The sequence below is a fragment of the Capricornis sumatraensis genome, chromosome 15 (assembly GCF_032405125.1).
Source record: "Capricornis sumatraensis isolate serow.1 chromosome 15, serow.2, whole genome shotgun sequence".
Classification (NCBI taxonomy): domain Eukaryota; kingdom Metazoa; phylum Chordata; class Mammalia; order Artiodactyla; family Bovidae; genus Capricornis; species Capricornis sumatraensis.
This window is the reverse complement of record NC_091083.1, coordinates 26,386,112-26,406,405: the sequence shown is the minus strand read 5'-3', so window position 1 is coordinate 26,406,405 and position 20,294 is coordinate 26,386,112. Positions and strand designations below refer to the sequence as shown.

The 20,294-nt window shown below is 36.3% G+C and overlaps 1 pseudogene; it reads left to right on the top strand.

Annotated features, from left to right (window-relative positions):
• The first annotated feature begins 14,705 nt into the window (after window positions 1-14,705).
• On the top strand, window positions 14,706-15,079 carry LOC138091647 (large ribosomal subunit protein eL31-like; annotated as a pseudogene).
• Window positions 15,080-20,294: the final 5,215 nt, after the last annotated feature.

Below are 20,294 nucleotides of genomic sequence, written 5' to 3'. Positions count from 1 at the left end.
TGTGTTTCATTTCCTCCATATCTTTTCCAGCACTTAATATATTAATTCTTTTTAATTTTAGAAATTTGGAGGTACATAGTGTTCTTTCCTGGGGGTTTTATTTTGCATATCCATATTGACTAGTAATGTTGAGTATCTGATCATGTAGCTGTTTGTCATCCACATATCTTCTTTGGAGAACCATCTGTTAATATCATTTCCATTTTTATTAGGGCATCTTTTCTTATTATTGCATTCTGAAAATTCTTTATATATCTTGGATGCAATTTGTTCAATTGATATGTAATTTGCAGATATTTTTCCCCACTCTGAATTGTCTTAGCAAAATTTTTTGAAGAGCAAAAGATCTTAATTTTTTTAAAAGATGTATTTGTTTGTTCATTTATTTGTTGGCGGTGAAACATGTAGGATCTTAGTTCCCTGACTAGGAGTCAAACCCATGCTGTCTGCAGTAGAAGCATGAAGTCTTAACCACTGGACCACCAGGGAATTTCCAAAAGCTCTTAGTTTTTATGAAGCCCAATGTATTAACTTTTTCTTTTATGAATTATGTTTTTGATATTATTTCTAAGAAATCTCTCCCTAACCTAAGGTAACAAAAATTTTCTTTTAGAAGTTTTTAGTTTTACATTTAGGTCTATGGTTTGTTTGAAGGTAATTTTCAAATACAGTTCTGTATTATAATTTTTACCAGCTTTGTTGATATATAATTCAACCCAAGTCTCCTGCATCGCAGGCAGATTCTTTACTGTCTGAGCCAGTAAGACACTGTTTATATCATAGCTCTTCTGTTATAACTTTCCACATAAGGACATGTTGCAAGGAATTGAATCAAAACGGTCTGAACCATCAAGGAAGCCAAATCTTAATAGAGCCACTTTTAATTAATGTTGGCATGTTATGTCTTTTTCCATCCCTTCACTTTTAACCTACTTGTGTCTTTGACTTTAAAGCAGATTTCTTGTAGGTAATACATAGGTGGGTCTTTTTTAAACCACACCTACCAATATTTGCCTTTTACTGTGGGTGGTTCAGTTCAGTTCAGTTGCTCAGTTGTGTTCAACTCTTTGCCACCCCATGGACTGCAGCACGCCAGGCCTCCCTGGCCATCACCAACTCCCGGAGTTTACTCAAATTTATGTCCATTGAGTCAGTGATGCTATCCAACTGTCTCATCCTCTGTCGTCTCCTTCTCCTCCTACCTTCAATCTTTCCCAGCATCCAGGTCTTTTCCAATGACTCAGTTCTTTGCATCAGGTGACTAAAGTATTGGCATTTCAGCTTCAGCATCAATCCTTCCAATGAATATTCAGGACTGATTTCCTTTAGGATGGATTGGTTGGATCTCCTTGCAGTCCAAGGGATTCTCAAGAGTCTTCTCCAACACCACAGTTCAAAAGCATCAATTCTTCCACACTCAGCTTTCAAGTGGTTAGGTCATGACATTTATCGATATGATTTGGTCCATCTTGCTATTTGGTTTCTTTTTGTCCTATCTGTTCTTTGCTTTCCCTTTTCTGTTATTCTGCCTTATTTGAAATTATCTGGGTATTTGTGTCGAATATTTGTGATTAACTGGTATTATTTCTTCCTTAAATGTTTGGATAAAATTCTATTTTATCTCCTTTGTTCGCTTGTTAGTTATAATATATTGTATTATTTTAGATGTTGCTTTACAGTTCATATTATCCATTTTTAACTTAAAAGAGTCTACTGTTAAATGATATTATGTTACTTCATGTTTAGTATAAAGAGCTTTACAGCTTTCTGTTTCCATTTCCCCCCCTCAGACTTTTGTGCTTTTGGTATTATACATTTTACTTTGCACATGTTATATCAGCTCCACAATACATTGTCGTTATTTTTGCTCTTGACAATTCATTTTCTTTTAAGGATATTTAAATAATATAAAAAAGAGTCTGTTTTATTTACCCACATAGTTTCCCTTTCTGGTGCTGTTTTCTCCTTTGTGTAGTTTCCCATCTAATATCATTTTTCCTTCTGCTTGGAAACTTCTTTTTATTATTTCTTATAGTATAGATCTGCTAGTTATTAAATCTTTCCTTCTTAAAAACTCCTTCTTTTGCCTTCAATTTTGAAAGATGTATTTGTTGTCTATAAAATTCAACTTTGGTAATTTGAAGGGGTGGTCATTAAATGTTTTACTCAACTGCTTCTGACACATTGTTTCCTATGAGAGTGTTATCATCCTTATTATTTGTTTTTCTCTGCATAACATGCCTTCTTCTCTGGCTGCTTTTAGTAATTGCTCTTTGTAAACGGCCTTGGGAAATTTGTTTATGATAAACCTTGGTGTAACTCTCAATATTTTTCTTTTGTTTGGGGTTCATTGAGTTTCTTTGCTTTGTGGTTTATTTGATCAGATTTGGGAAATTTGGGGCCATTTTTCCCTTAACTATTTTTCCTCTGCTATAGACTCCAATTACAGATGTATTTGGCCACCTGAAGTTTTACCGTATCTCACTGATGTTCTGTTCATTATTTTTTTAGTCTGTGTTTCTTTTTGGATAATTTCAATTGCTAAAAAGTCAAGTTCACTAACCTGCAATGTCTAATATGTCATTAATACCATTCCAGTGAATTTTTCATCTCAGACATTGTAGTTTTCAATCTCTTGAAGTATGGTTTGAGTCTTTAAAATATCTTCCATGTCTCCACTTAACATATTCAATCATCTTCTAACTTCTGAATATATAGAGTATAGGAACTCTAACAGTTTCTTGCTCACTAATTCTATCCTTTGTGTCATATATGAGTCTTTTTCAGTTGATTGATTTTTCTCTTCATTGTGAGTCATATTCTCATACTTCCTTGTATTCCCAGTAATTTTTTGCTTAATGCCAAACATTGTGAATTTTATCTTGTTGTATGTGGGATATTTTTGTATCTCTATAAATATTCTTGATTTTTTTTTCTGGGACAAGGGTAAGTTGCTTGAAAACACTTAATCCTTTTGGGCTGTACTTTTAAGGTTTGCTAGGCAGGACCAGAGCAGTGTTTAGTCTACAGCTAATTTTGGCCCACAAGTTATGAGGATTCCCTCTCTGGATTGTGGGAACCAGAACTATTCCTGGTTCTGTGTGAGTTCTAGGAGTTTTCCCCTCTAATACTTTTAAGAATGGTTCTTTTCTTGGTATTTGATAGTTTTCTCCATGCATGTACTGATCAGTACTCAAGCTAAATACTCAAAGGGATCACTCTAGATCTCCAGGGTCTTCTCTCTGAGACTATTTCCTCTCCATTACTCTGCCTGAGACTCTAGCTGCCTTGGACTCCCCACATTCCTAGCTTTGCCTCCTCATTTTATTTATTTATTTATTTTTTGCCTCCTCATTTTAGAGCGATTATTCAGCTCCATCTGAGTTCTTGTTTCCTGAATGGGAGCCTGGAAACTCTCAACAGGCAGGAATGGAATGATTGTAAGACTCACTTCATGTGTTTTCCTGCCTCTCTGGCCTCATCATTCTTTTTTGTTGCTGTTGAAGTCCAATATCTTGAAGACTATTATTTCATATATTTTGTCTGGTTCTGAGTTTTTCTTTTTTCTTTTTTTTTTTTTTCGTTCTGAAGGTGTTGTATAATAAAAACAATATTTGGTCTTTTCCCCTGCTTCTTGGCACAGAGCATCTAAAATCTTTGGCATTTCCTGAGAGACAGGAGTGTCTTTTGTTATTTATAACAGGCCCCTTTCATCACATCTGAGTTTATGCTCCTGAGGTGACAATGGGTAGCGCCTGTAGATAGCTTAGGAAGGGGGCTGATCACCAGAAAGACCAAATAATTGGTCTTTATTAAAGATCAACTTATAGTTGAGCTGCATAAGTCCATATATATGAGGATTTTTTTCAATAAGTATATTGCGAAAGATTTTGGTGATTTACAACCATTAAAAAAAAAAAAACTTCACAAATGAACCTAGTAGCCTAGAAATATATATAAAAATGTTAGGTGTCTCATGAATTCATAAAATATATGTAGACACTAGTTTATCCTTACACAGGTATAAGGGGAGTGATATTTAATATAAAATTAATAATGTATTTGGTATGCTTACTGAGTTGTAGCCTTTATAATAAACCAGTAAATGTAAGTAAAGTGTTTCCCTGAGTTTTGTGAGCCATTCTAGCAAATTATGGAGCCTGAGGAGGGGTCATCAGAGCCCATGGTTTATATCTTGTTCATTGTTGTTCAGTCAATCAGTCATGTCCAACTCTTTGCTACCCAATGGACTAGCAGCACGCCAGGCTTCCCTGCCCTTCACTATCTCCAGAGCTTGCTCAGACTCATGTCCACTGAGTTGGTGATGCCATCCAACCATGTTATCCTCTGTTGCCCCCTTCCTCTCCTGCCTTTAGTCTTTCCCAGCATCAGGGTCTTTTCTAATGAGTCAGCTCTTCACATTGGGTTTCCAAAGTACTGGAGCTTCAGCTTTAGCATGGTCCCTCCAATGAATCTTCAGGGTTGATTTCCTTTAGGATAGACAGGTTTGATCTCCTTGCAGTCCAAGGGACTCTCAAGAGTCTTCTCCAACATCACAGTTCAAAAGCATCAGTTCTTTGGTGCTCAGCATTCTTTATGGTCAAACTCTCACATCTATACAAGACTACTGGAAAAAAAACATAGCTTTGACCAGATGGACCTTTGTTGGCACAGTAATGTCTCTGCTTTGTAATACACTGTCTAGGTTTATCATAGCTTTCTTCCCAGGAGCAAGTGTCTTTTAATTTCGTGGCTGCAGTTACCATATGCAGTGATTTTGGATCCCAAGAAAATAATGTCTGTCACTGTTTCCAGTGTTCCCCATCTGTTTGCCATGAAGTGACGGGACTGGAGCCATGATCTTAGTTTTCTGAATGTTGAGTTTTAAACCAGCTTTTTCATTCTCCTCTTTCACTGTCATCCAGAGGCTCTTTAGCTCCCCTTTGCTTTCTTCCATAAGCTTGTTGGTCAGAAGTATTTGTGATTGAATCTGCAGTGGGGGCAGTCTGTGGGACTAAGCCCTTAGATGTGTGGAGTCTGCTGCTAACTGCAAGTGGTCAATCTCTGAATTGAATTTTGTGGGACCCAGTTGGTGTCAGGAAGAGCATCCAGAGATGGTAAATCTGGTCCCTGTGAATTGGCAGGGACCAATTACTTGGCTGGAAGTAAAATATCCTTTTTTATAAGTGTAAATAAGTAAACTATTAAGTTAACAACCCCACTGAATGTTAAAAGAATGTACCTGTATTATAGAAGCAGAAATAGAATTTTTGGACAGATATACACAATTTAAGTATAAGTTAGGTAAAGAAACAAATGAAAAGATAGTATGGTATTTGAGTAAACTTACTAAATCTGCCACCGTCCTAAGTAAAAGGAAAATAGAAACTTAGCATGCAAAGTAGAGATGAAAAATCTGTTATTGAAGAATACATGTAATTAAAAAAAATAGTAGCCAATTTGAAAATATTTTTTAACAACATATGAAATTAGTTTTAATATCTTTTATTAAGCCCAGTATATCCAAAATATTATTATTTCAACATATAATCAATATAAAGATTACTAAGGAGCTATTTATATTTTATCCCTAGTAAGACTGAATCTGGCATGCATTTTACACTTAGAGCATATCTCAATTAAGATTAGTTGTAAAAAAAAAATGATTAGTCATATTTCAGTTTTCCAATGGTCACTTGTAGACAGTGGTCCCTTATGTTGGACAGTCAGGCTATAGAAGCACTTAATGAGATTATGAAATTTTTTAAAAAATTGGAAAAATAAAAAATAAGGTGAAGCACAAAGATGGCAAGAGAGTTTACTGTCAGTATCCTGCCCATGTCCCTGCGGTTTTGCCCTCAATACAGCTCATCTTGATAAACCTGTGATTCGAGAGACTGCCTGGGACGCCCTGCCACAGGTCATTTTTCAATCGAAGCAGTCTGCCCAGTCCCCATTCAGGGGAAGTGAAAAGCTGTTGTTTAGTCACTAAGTCATGTCCAACTCTTTGCAACCCCATGGACTATAGCCCACCAGGTTCCTTCTGTCCATGGGATTTCCTAGGTAAGAATACTGCAGTAGGTTGCTTTTTTCTTCTCCAGGGGATCTTCCCAACCCAGGGATTGAAGCCTGCATCTCCTGCAGTAGCAGGTGGGCTCTTCACCACTGAGCCCACCAGGGAAGCACAAGTGAGAAGTATCAGAATCTTATTGCCCCCAAGAACAGCCTAGAACCAGTGACAGACAAGAAATTGTTGGATAACTACCCCAGCTTCTTTTCCTCCTGGTTGGGATAATGCTGAGCCATGTTCCACCTCAAAGGACTCCCTCTAGGAAGGTTTAACTCCAGCTGCTCACAGTAGTTACTTGCTTGCTAACATTATTGGATTCTTTCCCTTTCATGGCTTACTTCCCCACCCCTTTATTAGTGTTTCCTGAAATTACCTCTCAAATAAATTGTTTGCACTCATATTCATGGGTCTGCTTCTGGGGAATGCAAACTATGACACATAGTTTAGGAACAAATTGGGAGCCAAAACAATGCCCCTAAAAGCCATTTAAAAAATTAGAAACAGCAGAGAATAAAACAGACACAACATAAAACCAATTACTAATATAGGGGAAAGGCTTGACAATCACAGGCTCTGCAGATTTTTTTAAAAAACAAATGAAAGCAACTTAAGTAGAAAGAAAGATATTTGAAAAGACAAAAGGCTAATTAGAGTAAAGGTAATTGAGGCCTTAGAATTGGAGAAACTAACACAAATGTAACAGAAATTGTACTTAAATTGTACAGAAAATGCCAATAGAAGAGAATTTTCCTGATTAGAGGAAGGAATTAATCTAGTTAGAATATCTTGTTCTAGAAGAAAATGTTATAGGAACAGCTAAACAGATACATTCTAATGATTTTTCATTTTACTGATGAAGATAAAATTCTTTACATATCTAAACAGGTACTAATTATTTGCCAGGAGGAAAAATCAGGATAGCTTCAGACGTCTCCAAGAATTATTCATTGTCTGAAAAGTGCTGAGAAAAGGAAGGTGAGATTCAAGAACGATTTTCTCAATCAAGGTGACTTTCAAATATGAAGGCAAGAAATAGGCAAGTAGACAATCTGTCATAAATAAGCCAAGACCTACATGAACTTTTTGAAAAGACAAGAAAAATCAAAGCCAAATAACCAAAAAGTAAAGAGAGAAGCACAATAAAAAGACTGGTGATAAAACTCTGTAGAATTAAGAAAGCAATTATGGAAAATATGGTCACAGAATGTTAGTGTTATAAATCACTTTATAACACTTTAAGGTAAAAGAAACGGTAATACAACAATTGAAATCAGGAACGGTGGGGAAGGGAGGGACATGGGGAGAGATTTACTTGTGATCATTTCTTTGATATTCTTCTATAACTGAGACTTAACAGATACAGTGTGAAGTCACTAAATCAAGAAATAGAGTTAATGATACTAAATAAAGTTATAATGATTGCAAAAGATTAAGAAAACCCCCTAAGTAGATAATAAACCTTCAAAATTATCCAAATAAACACACACACATTTATAAAACCAAATACAGAAAAAATATTACATTTAGCAGTTGGTAGTACATAATAGAAAACCTTGAAAATAGAAATAGTAAACTGGTGGTCCAGTGGTTAAGACTCCATCTTCCAATGCAGCGGGTGTGGGTTTGATCCCTCGTCAGAGAACTAAGATCTCACGTGCCTTGCAGTCAAAAAACCAAAACATAAAGCAGAAGCAGTATTGTAACAAATTCAATAAAGACTTTAAAAAATGGTCCACATAGTAGACAACTTGAAATAATAAATATTAAATATATTTCTTATAACAATACATATGAACTTATGAGAGTAAGTTCACCCATTACACAATATCCTAAATAGATGAAACAAAAAACTCGCAAAATCAAACCATGCATTTAGAAGAATGAAATACAGTTCAATTGCCAGAAAAGAGCAGATTCTTTGAAGAAGACAACAAAAAGGCAAATAAAACCCAGATAAACCACTTGCTAGTATAGTAGTAAAAATAAAAGGAAAAGGAAAAAAAAGGACAAATACATCTCCAAAAAGTTAAAAATGAAAAAGGGGAAGTAACCATTGATATAGAGGAAATTAAAAATTCTGAAAAAAATCATTTGAAAATATAAGTGAAAAATACTGAATAACAGCCAATATCAGCAAACCTAAACAGACATATAGCAATTGAAAAATTTATACAAGAACTTCCTCTTTAAAATCTCCAGGTCATAAAACCATCAAAACATGGTTTCACTGGTAATTCTCCAATTTTTTTTTAAAAGAAGTAAGTTGAATAGAATTTACTTATTTCAAAAAAAGAAATCCTTCAAGTTACACTTGCAAAGAAAGTCTGACACTAGCATCAAAACCTGACAAGACAGAACCAACTCATTTATCAATATTTAAGTAAAAATTTTGATAAAACAATGGCAATTGTAGTTCAGCAGTACTTAAGAATATACACCATTACCAAATCAGTTCCTCCCTGAGCTGCAAGGGTAGTTCGGTATTAAGAAGACCATGAATACATTATGTGTTATTAATAACCTAAAGGGGAAAATATTTATAGTGATTTAATATATGCAGATCCAACCAGTCCGTTCTAAAGGCGATCAGCCCTGGGTGTTCTTTGGAAGGAATGATGCTAAAGCTGAAACTCCAGTACTTTGGCCACCTCATGCAGAGTTGACTCATTGGAAAAGACTCTGATGCTGGGAGGGATTGTGGGCAGGAGGAAAAGGGGACGACAGAGGATGAGATGGCTGGATGGCATCACAGACTCGATGGACGTGAGTTTGAGTGAACTCCGGGAGATGGTGATGGACAGGGAGGCCTGGCGTGCTGTGATTCATGGGGTCACAAAGAGTCAGACACGACTGAGCGACTGAACTGAACTGAATATATGCAGAAAAAAATATTTGACAAACTTCAACATCCAATGTAATTATGAAAATAGCAAATAAATTAAGACTAGATGATTTGGATTTACAAATGTGAATTATTATATATAGAATAGATACATAATAAAGCTCTACTGTACAGTACAGGAAATTATATTCAATATCCTATGATAAACTACTATGGAAAAGAATATGTAAAAGAAAAAAATATATGTATACCTGAATCACAACAAATGAACACAACATTGCAAATCAACTATACTTAAATAAAATACATTAAAAAAATCATTAACAACAGCAGAATACATGTTTTTCTCAAGTGGATGTGGAACATTCACCAGGATAAACCATATGTTATGGCTCACATGGTAAAGCATCTGCCTCCAATGCGGGAGACCCTGGTTCAATCCCTAGCTTGGGAAGATCTCCTGGAGAAGGAAATGGCAACCCACTCCAGTATTCTTGCCTGGAAAATCCTGTGGATGGAGGAACCTACTAGGCTACAGTTTATAGGGTCGCAAAGAATCAGACACGACTGAGAGACTTCACTTAGGCCATAAAAGAAGTCTTCATAAATTTTAAAAGGTTGAAATCATACAAAGTGTCTTTTCTGATAATAATGAAATGAAACTAGAAATCAGTAACAAAAGGAAAACAGGAAAATTCACAAATATGTGGAAATTAAACAAGACTCTCTTGAGAAACCAATGGATGAAAGAAGACATCACAAGGGAAGTTAGAAAATACTTTGAGCCAAAAGAAAACAAAGCTCCACATACCAAAATTTATGGGATGAATTGAAAGCAGTTCTAAGAGAGAAATGTATATCTGTAAATGCAGGCATTAAAATAGACTGTATCATGTCAAGGAAGTTTCCTTCTATTCATAGGTTATTAAGAGTATTTGTCATAAAGAGTGTTGGATTTTACCAAATGTTTTTTCTGCATCAGTTGAGTTTTTTTCCTTTCATTCTATTAATGTAGCATATTAATTACATTGGTTGATTTTTCATGTGTTCAAATATCCTTGCATTCCAGGGATAAATCCCACCTGCTCATGGTGTTTGATCCTTTTAAAATGCAGCTGAATTCACTTTGCTAGAATTCTCTTGCGGGTTTTTGCAATATCTAATCAGGATATTGGTGTACATTGTCCTTAAAATGTCTCTTACTCCATTCATCAGGGTAATGCTGGTCTAATGGGTGAGTTAGAAAGTCTTCTCTCCAGTTTTTTTTTTTTTTTTCTTCTTCTTCTTCTTAGAAGTGTTGAAAAGGATAGGTGTTAATTTTTTAAATGTTTGGTAGAGTTTACCAGTGAAATCATTTGGTCCAAGGCATTTTTCTGTTGAGTGTTTTTTTGACTAGCAGTTCAATCTCCTTATTAGTTACAGATCTATTCAGATTTTCTGTTTATTTATGATTCAGTTTTGGTAGATGTGTGTTTCTAGGAATTTTTCCATTTCATCTAGGTTACCCAACGTGTTAGTGTATAATTGTTTATAGTATTTTCTTATAATTCTTTTATTGCTGTGTAATTGGTAGTCATGTTCCCACTTTCACTTATATTTTTAGTAATTTGAGTCTTCTCTCTTCTTTCCTTGGTCTAGCAAAAGTTGTCAAGTTTGTTGATCTTTTCAGAGAATCAACTTTGGTTTCATTGAGTTTTGCTATTATTTTTCTATGCTGTATTTTATTTATCTCTGCCCTAATCTTTATTATTTCTTTTTATCTGCTAGTTTTGAGTTTAGCTTGCCCTTCCTTTTCTAGTTCCTTAAGGTATAAAGTTAGCTTACAGATTTGAATTCTTTCTTCTATTTTTTAATGTATGCTTTACAGCTACAAATTTCTCTCAGCATTGCTTTCACTGAATCCCATAAGCTTTTGTATATGAAGTTTTGTTTTCATTTAGTTCAAAGTATTTTCTAATTTCTCTTGTGATTTCTTCTTTGACTCATTGGTTGCTCAAGAGTGTATTGTTTAATTTCCACATATTTTTGAATTTTCTGATTTTTCTTTTGTTATTGATTTCCAGTTTCACTTCATTATTATCAGAAAAGATATTTTGTATGCTGTCAGTCTTTTTGAATTTACTAAGACATTTTATGGCCTAATATATGATCTGTCCTGGAGTGTTTCGTGTCCACTTGAGGAAATGTGTATTCTGCTGCTTTGGGGTAGAGTGTTCTGTGTGTTTTACATGTGTGGAGTGTTCTGTATAGCTAAGTTATCTATCTGTCCATCCAGTCTCTCCATCTACCCATCCACTCCCCCTCATCTTTCTATCTATCTTAGTATGGGACATTTATACATGTTAAGTAGCCTGGAAAATTGCACCCCTAGATGTTTTCATGGCTGGTTTCTCCTTATCACTCAGATCTATGCTCAGATATAACCTCAGAGAAATTTTCTCTGACCACAGTGTCTAAATTTGCACCCCACCTCACCACATCCCCAGTCACTCTCTACCTTATTTCCTTGTTTGTTTTCTTCACAGCATTTATCACAATCTGAAATTACATGATTGTTTTGATTCTTTACTTGATTGTTTTTTGTCTCTCTCAGTAGAATAAAAGCTCAATAAAAGAAGAAACTATTTTGTTCACAGCAAGAGCTTAATAAATATTTGATGAATATGTACTTGTTAATGTTTGTTAAATGTCACCTCTTCAAACTAGCACGCTATTTTTACTTAAATAAATTTGTTTATATCATTGTTCATGCTGGGAGATTTGAGACAGTTCTCATATCCTGTGTAGTTTTTCTGTACTTCTTCCTCTGCTGAAGTTACTATTTTAAAATTTCATCAAAACTGTTTGCTCTTGGTTGTGTTGGGAGTAGAAAGTTGGTGATCTAGATCAGTTTTCACTCTATCCTTTACAACTTTATATGTTCCAATCAAATCCTTACTAACTTCTTCCTACATTTTTATTTTAGATTTTAGAATAGCTTCTATTCTCTTCTGTATGTGTACACTAGCTATGTTTTAGTATAATATGTATTTCCTAGGATGGTTACTCATTAAACTAAGTAAAATTATTTAAGGAGATCTTAGAATTTCAGTATTTTTTGTTATTCATGTAAATTATATATATGTAATTGTTACATGCAATTAATTTTTACTACTGGCAGTTTGACTAATTAAAATAGATACCCTCTCATCAAAATTATGTGTTTTATGCCATATTTTAATAGCCTATAAAGACAAAATTATTTGCTGTTTTTACTTTTGTATCTTACTGTCTTTCAGTTTAGTGCAGTTCAGTCATTCAATCGTGTCTGACTCTTTGTGACCCCATGAATCGCAGCACGCCAGGCCTCCCTGTCCATCACCATCTCCCGGAGTTCACTCAAACTCACATCCATCGAGTCTGTGATGCCATCCAGCCATCTCATCCTGGGTCGTCCCCTTCTCCTCCTGCCTCCAATCCCTCCCAGCATCAGAGTCTTTTCCAATGAGTCAACTCTTCGCATGAGGTGGCCAAAGTATTGCAGTTTCAGCTTTAGCATCATTCCTTCCAAAGAAATCCCAGGGTTGATCTCCTTCAGAATGGACTGGTTGGATCTCCTTGCAGTCCAAGGGACTCTCAAGAGTCTTCTCCAACACCACAGTTCAAAAGCATCAATTTTTCGGCACTCAGCCTTCTTCACAGTCCAACTCTCACATCCATACATGACCACAGGAAAAACCATAGCCTTGACTAGTCAGATCTTAGTCGGCAAAGTAATGTCTCTGCTTTTGAATATACTCTCTAGGTTGATCATAACTTTCCTTCCAAGGAGTAAGTGTCTTTTAATTTCATGGCTGCAGTCACCATCTGCAGTGACTTTGGAGCCCCCAAAAATAAAGTCTAACAGTGTTTCCACTGTTTCCCCATCTATTTCCCATGAAGTGATGGGACCAGATGCCATGATCTTCGTTTTCTGAATGTTGAGCTTTAAGCCAACTTTTTCGCTCTCCTCTTTCACTTTCATCAAGAGGCTTTTTAGTTCCTCTTCACTTTCTGCCATAAGGGTGGTGTCATCTGCATATCTGAGGTTATTGATATTTCTCCCGGCAATCTTGATTCCAGCTTGTATTTCTTCCAGTCCAGCGTTTCTCATGATGTACTCTGCATATAAGTTAAATAAGCAGGGTGACAATATACGACCTTGACATACTCCTTTTCCTATTTGGAACCAGTCAAAGCAATGAAATGGAATTGTTTAATATAATCTGGGGTCAAACCACTATCTTGTTCTTATTTTCCTCTTAGGCACACTGCTTTTGTTGGTAATGGAAAACTAGTGGCTGTAAGGGCCAAATATGACCCCTAGGTTCTGGAGAGAATAGAAAGAAAAGTCCTCACTTAAAGGTAAGATTGTGCTTCACCCAGTTTTCATGCATCTTTAGATCCTATCTTTCTTGAAGCTTAGCTTCTTATTCTAGGAAGCCTTCTCTTCTGTCTGGATTCCTTAAAGAATTGTCATTCGTATCACATTCTAGTAGCACATACTGGTACATTCTGGTTTTGTAATTGTTTCATGTTGAAGTACTGTTTCCCTCTTACCCTAAATAGTGTAAGCTTCTTGAAGGTAGGACCGTGCTTTAATAAAAAATAAACAGGCAACCATTTCAGTAGTACCTTTGTTGTTGTTCAGTTGGTCAGCCATGTTGACCATGTTGATTCTTTGCAATAGAGGAGCCTGGCAGGCTACAGTCCGTGGGATTTCCGAGGCAAGAATCCTGGAGTGGGTTGCCATTTTCTTCTCTAGGGGAGCTTTCCCACCCAGGGATTGAAGCTGAGGCTCCTGCAGCATCTCCTGCATTGCAGGCAGATTCTTTATCACTGAGCCACTGGGGAAGCCCCATTAGTACCATAACTCTAGATTATATGTCCCATAGGGTTAGACTTTAAAATAATGTGTTAATGATCTAGTTTGTGAGAGGGAGTCTAGTCGTTTAGATATAATTTTAATGTTCTGAGCTTCAGGTTAGTAAATAGAAAAGGACTGTTCTTTATGAGACATCATCATTTCTTCATTTCTTCCCCCTCCTTACCCATTGTCACTCACCCCCTGTCGTAATACTTGCAGCTATTTTTATAGAGAAGTTAAAATGTGCTAAACACTCCACATGTTACTTAAAGCCAACAAAAACCCTACAAAATACATAGTACAATTGTTACTATTAGTACTGTTATAAATATTATTATCAAGGTCTCAGTGCACAGAATTATATTAAAATAATCTTTAGCTTGTTCGTGATCTATATTTGTTTATTCATTTATTTAATTATTGATTTTCAATAAAGTCATAAACACCTTTGATCCCACCACCCGAAACAAATTCTAGAACTATAACCTACATCTAATACTTGCTCATCAACCGTCTCCCCTGCTTCTTCCCATTGTGTTGTTCATTTGCTAAGTTGTATCTGACTCTTGTGACTCCATGAACTATGTCCTTCACTTAGGTCATAGAAATGTAAGTACTGGTGCCCACATTTTATGGGTAAGGAATCTGAGACTGCTGAAGGTTAAGAGGTTTGTTTTTTTCTTTAAGATCACTTAGCTAGTCAATGGACTATCTAGGTGTGTCTAATTCTGACATCTCCCCCTAACCTGCTCATGTGGACTCCCAGTTGTTTGCAAGATAGCTGAAAAGTGGTGCTCAATGAAATAAAGTAGATACTGGCACTTAAATATTGGAATAAAGAATAATGACTTAGGAGTTTACTGGTTTGGGCTTTCCAATCCAAACCAGTATCCTGGTGCTATAGGATGATGGCTCCTGCTAAAAAGGGCAGTGAGAAGAAGGGCCAGCCCGCCATCAACAGGGTGGTGACCAGTGAATATGCTATCAGTGTTCATAGCGGACCCATGAGGTGGGTTTCAAGAAGCCTGTCCCTTGGGCACTCAAAGAAGTACAGAAATTTGCCATGAAGGAGATGGGAACCCCAGATGTGCACATCTATACCAGACTCAACAAAGACATCTGGGTCAAAGATATAAGGGACGTCCCATACCAGATCTGTGTGCAGTTGTCCAGAAAACGTATTAAAGATGAAGGCTAACCAAGCAAGCTCTACATGTTGGTTACTCACATGCCTTTTGCCACTTTCAGAAACCTACAGACAGTTAGTATGGTTGAGATCTAATTGCTGATTGTTCAATTAAGTTATTGAACTGCCAACAAAAAAGAGTGTACTGGTTTGGGGGACTTCCCTGGTGGTCCAGAGGTTAAGAATCTGCCTTGCAATGCAGGGGATATGGATTCAATCCCTGGTGAGCCTGTGTGCTCTGGAGCCTGTGCATCACAACTAGAGAGCCCTAGTGCCACAACTAAGACCCAATAGCCAAGTAAATAAATATTTTAAAAAAGAGAGAGTGTACAGGTTCATCTCCAGCTTTGAGCTTTGGTTTTAACCCAGCCCTCTGTAGGTTATTTCATCTCTCAGCTGTCCTATGACTGAGCATATTCCAGTTGGTTCGGGTTTCAAAAACCAAACCAAAAGAAGATATAATTAAGGGCAACGCTATGTAAATTGCTTAAGCTTGAAAGAGAACTTTTTTTTTTCTAAATGACCACCTTGTTGCAAATGGCAGTTTTTAAAATGGTTAATTTCAGCAAAAAGGCTTTATTGGTATACTGTAAGAAGAACTCTCTTTTGGTCTTCAAATGATGTGGGCAGATGTGCAGTCTGATGTTCTCTAGAAGAGTATACATAGATTTATACTCAGTTGTTTTATTCTGCTAGTATATTGCACTACAGATGAGAACACACATGCATACACACACATTCCTCCTGTAATTCTATACAATATAGAAATGCAAAGTTAAAGACAGAGGCTAATTAGTGCGACTTTAAGAAACCTTACAGCACAATGTGTGCCCAGATACCCAGAATATCAATACAACTGAAAGTACATCTGTTGGGTATCACAGGGGTTTGTCTTCAGAGAATTATTTCCTTTTTGGCTTTAATGGAGAAGAATGTCAAATATGATACTGGGACACTGGCGTTCCTTAACAACAGACTTAAACAGGATAGAAAGAGTGAACAACCGGGCATCAAGTGTGATGAATGAGGAAGCTGTTATTATAACAAAGGGAAGAAAAGGTCTCTGTTCATAATGCCAAGTGTGTGCAGCACAAAGATCAGGATATTAGGTAAGATTTATGTAAATAATTTATTGAACTATATTTCCACCTTTATAAGAGAAATAATGTTACCAAAATAAAGCATGTCAGCATCTTGTCTGAGGTGCTTTACCTAATTCCCAATTGTATTAGGTGGGGTTTTTTTTGTTTGTTTGCACTAACTTAATTATTCAGTACTTAGAACAAATGTAAACTGTTCAATATGTTCTACCTGTGGTGTTGTTCACCACACCCAGCCTGGGGATTAACCCCATGATATATTTAGTATCTATTTGGCTGATACAATGTTTTCAAAATTTGCATTGATACATGTTGCTGCTGCTGCTACTGTTGCTAAGTCACTTCAGTCCTGTCGGACTCTGTGTGACCCCATAGACGGCAGCCCACCAGGCTCCCCCGTCCCTGGGATTCTCCAGGCAAGAACACTGGAGTGGGTTGCTATTTCCTTCTCCAGTGCATGAAAGTGAAAAGTGAAAGTGAAGTTGCTCAGTAGTATCCGACTCTTAGCGACCCCATGGACTGCAGCCCACCAGGCTCTTCCATCCATGGGATTTTCCAGGCGAGAGTACTGGAGTGGGGTGCCATTGCCTTCTCCGTGATACATGTTACTGTTTCCTTTTTATCAGTGATAGGAATCCATCTTTTCCCCTTGGGTTCCAGTTAGCTAAATTGACTGCCTACAAGGTCAAAATGCCACGTATTTTCTAACTTCTTTCTTATAGTATTTTTTGCCCCCAAATAAAACAATGCATGAAAATTTCCTCTACGTTGTTCCAGTGTGAGTCTCAGTTTGTTTCCAATGGGAAGACTCTCTTTGAGCAGAATGTTTCCGATAGAGCACTGAGCAGATTATCAGTTGACTCAGCACCTCCTGTACCACCAAGCACAAGACCAGAAGAAACAAGATTTATTTCTGCCCTCAGACTTAAATAGAGCTCAGGGTCTATTCTGTGCCTTTTTTCAAGCACCATTTCCCCTCTGAACTACACAACACATCCTCAGCTCTTCCCAGGCTGGTACTTAACTAGTACCGTTCTAGATGCTTACAAGAGAAGTTACTTCATTTCTTACAATGGAGATCTTAGGGACTAATTCTCTCTCTGAACCTGCGTTCAGAAGGTCTTGGATTTGGATAGGAGAGGGGAGGTAAATAGTAAATAAGTACATACACAAGTAATGTTATAATTGTGAAAAGAATTGTGAGAGACTGCGACAGGTAGACCCTTGGCCAACCTTGTGGTGAGGTAGGGTAGCTTTTCATTAAAGCAGTTTCCCTAGTTAAACTGTTCTAATTTTTAATTTTAATGGCAATTTTCTAATTATACAAGTAGTATTTTTAAAGTTTTTTTTTTTATTAAAAAACTGAAAAAGTTAGAAAATATAAAGAAAAAAAGATCGCCTTAATCCAATTCAGAGAGGAAAAAAATCCCCCAGTGTGTTTGCTACGTATCTGTATGACATTGAGAGAAGGCGATGGCACCCCACTCCAGTGCTCTTGCCTGGAGAATCCCATGGATGGGGGAGCCTGGTGGGCTGCAGTCCATGGGGTCGCAAAGAGTTGGACATGACTGAGCAACTTCACTTTCACTTTTCACTTGCATGCACTGGAGAAGGAAATGGCAACCCACTCCAGTGTTCTTGCCTGGAGAATCCCAGGGACGGGGGAGCCTGATGGGCTGCCGTCTCTGGGGTCACAGAGTCGGACACGACTGAAGCGACTTAGCAGCAGATGACAGTGAACTTGTCTGTAGTCAGTTCTGTCACCGCCTTTTTTCATGGTTTCTTTTTTTGCTTTTATTTTTCAATAGCTTTCCCCTTCTGCTACCTCTCAGATCATTGTTAAGAATATTTAGGTCTTTCCCAAATTCTTTTGTGATTTCATTTTCTCTTGCTTTAAACTCTAATTCAGGCAGTTTAATTTTTCTCTGAATAGCTAGTTGTTCCAACCCTATTGGTTGCTCTTTTTTCTCACTAACTTGAGATGCTTTCTTCAAAATATTCATGTATATTTGTGCATCTGTTCCTGAATACTTCTTTTTTCCACTAACAATTCTTCTGGTATCACCTGTTTTTACTAGAATTGCTTTAGACTACATTTTGAGAACCGATCACTCATGTGCAGCCCACGCTGCACACAGTTAATGTGTTATGCTTCACATTTTTGAAAAAGGAGTGTCTACATAAATTATTTGGAATTACTCTGCATGGGAGATCTTTTTCTCCCTATTTATTTCCTTATGTAGTTGTCTATGTCAGTGAGACTTATGTGTGTTTATTTGATATTTTGGGTTATAAGCCAATATTAATTTATTTATTTTATTGCTCAAATTATTCCAGCCTTGACCCTTGGCAGATCTTTCAGTTGGCTCCTGTGTCTTTTTGACACACCCCTATCAATTTGGTTTCTGTAGTTTAGGGTGTGTGTGTGTAGCACTTTGTTATTTTCTAGCACTGTTAAGATGCTCCAGGCTCATCTTGCATGTCCCCTAACTCAGCCCTAGAATGGGCCATTGGTCCACATATTTCTAACTCTCCAGTTGGAGAATAATACTGGGAACAGAGATTGATCTGGGCACCTACTGTCATTCTTTGACTTTTGATTTTTCTGTAGCCTTAGGTTTAGATATATATTCTGTAAATGTCATATACCTAATTTTTTAAAATTTAGTTTTATGATCTTGGTCTTTGAATTACAGAGTCTAGACTATTTATATTTCCTGTGTTTGTTCATTTTATGGCTCATTTTATAGTACTACTAATTTGTCTTATTTCTGTTTTTTGTTTTTAATGGTTTTATTCTTTTTTCCTCCTTTACTGTCTTCTTTTGTATTGATTAATTTTGCTTATGTTCCTTCTGTCTCATTCTATTTTTCTCTTTGCTTGTTTGAAAATTATATACCCTGTATATACTTTTAGTGGTTACCTCAGGTATTTTACTTGCATTTACCTCAGCAAAATCTGATGTTAATCAACATCTTTACCTCATTCCCAACAACACAAGCACCTTTAAGATGCTTCAAATGTGATTACTACCTCTCATATCATAATCTGTTAAAAAATTCTAGCATATTTTCCTCCCAACAAAGTAAGCATTATATTTGGTTGTACACATTCAATGTTTGCTTAGTTTTGTCCATATAATTTTCTTTCTACAAACCTTAGAACCAATTTGTTGATATCTGCAAAATAATTTGCTGGAAATTTTATTAGGACTGCACTGAATCTGTATATCTGATTAGGAAGAACTGATATTTTGACAATATTAAGTCGCACAGAGTCAGACATGACTGAAGTGACTTAGCAGCAGTAGCAGCAGCAAGTCTTCCTATTCATGAAAATTTAATTTATCTCCCTTTATTTAGAACTTATTTAATTTCTTACATGAGAGTTTTGTTAGTGTTCCTTATATGGGCTTAAAGCATATTTTGTTAGATTTATACTTCAGTATTTTATTTTGGGGTCATGAGTGTAAATAGTATCATGTTTTAAATGTCAAGTTTCAGTTGTCCCTTTCTAGGATATAGAAAACAATTGACATAGATATATTGACTTTATATCCTGCAACCTTACTACAGCAATTTTCTAATTATACAAGTAGTATTTTTAAAGTTTTTTTTTTATTAAAAAACTGAAAAAGTTAGAAAATATAAAGAAGAAAAAAGAAGTTCCCCTCTCACCCCCCACTTTGGCATCTTTCAAAATTTTGTCTTTGCCTTTGACTTTTCTGCAGTTTGAATACATGCCATGGTGTAGATTTTTGGTATGTGTCTTACTTGGTATTATCAGAGCTGCTCAGATCTGTGGTTTGGTGTCTATCATCAGTTTTGGAAACTCTTAGTCATTATTGCTTCAGATATTCCTTCTGTTCTGTTCTTTCTTTCTTCTTCTTATTCTCATTATGCATAGGTTACACCTTTTGTAATTGTTCCACAGTTCTTGGACATTCTGCCCTTTTTTTTTTGTTTTGTTTTACATATGGTATTCAGTTTGGGAAGTTTCTACTAACATTTCTTCAAGATCACTGATTCTTTCCTCAGTTACGTCTAGTCTGTTGACAAGTCCATCATAAGCATTCTTCATGTCTGTCATGGTGTTTTTTATTTCTAAGCATTTCCTTTTGACTTGTTCTTTGAGTTTCCACCTCTCTGCTTACATTAAAGCATCTGTTCCTGCATCATGTCCACTTTTTGTTTATTACAGTTCTTAGCATA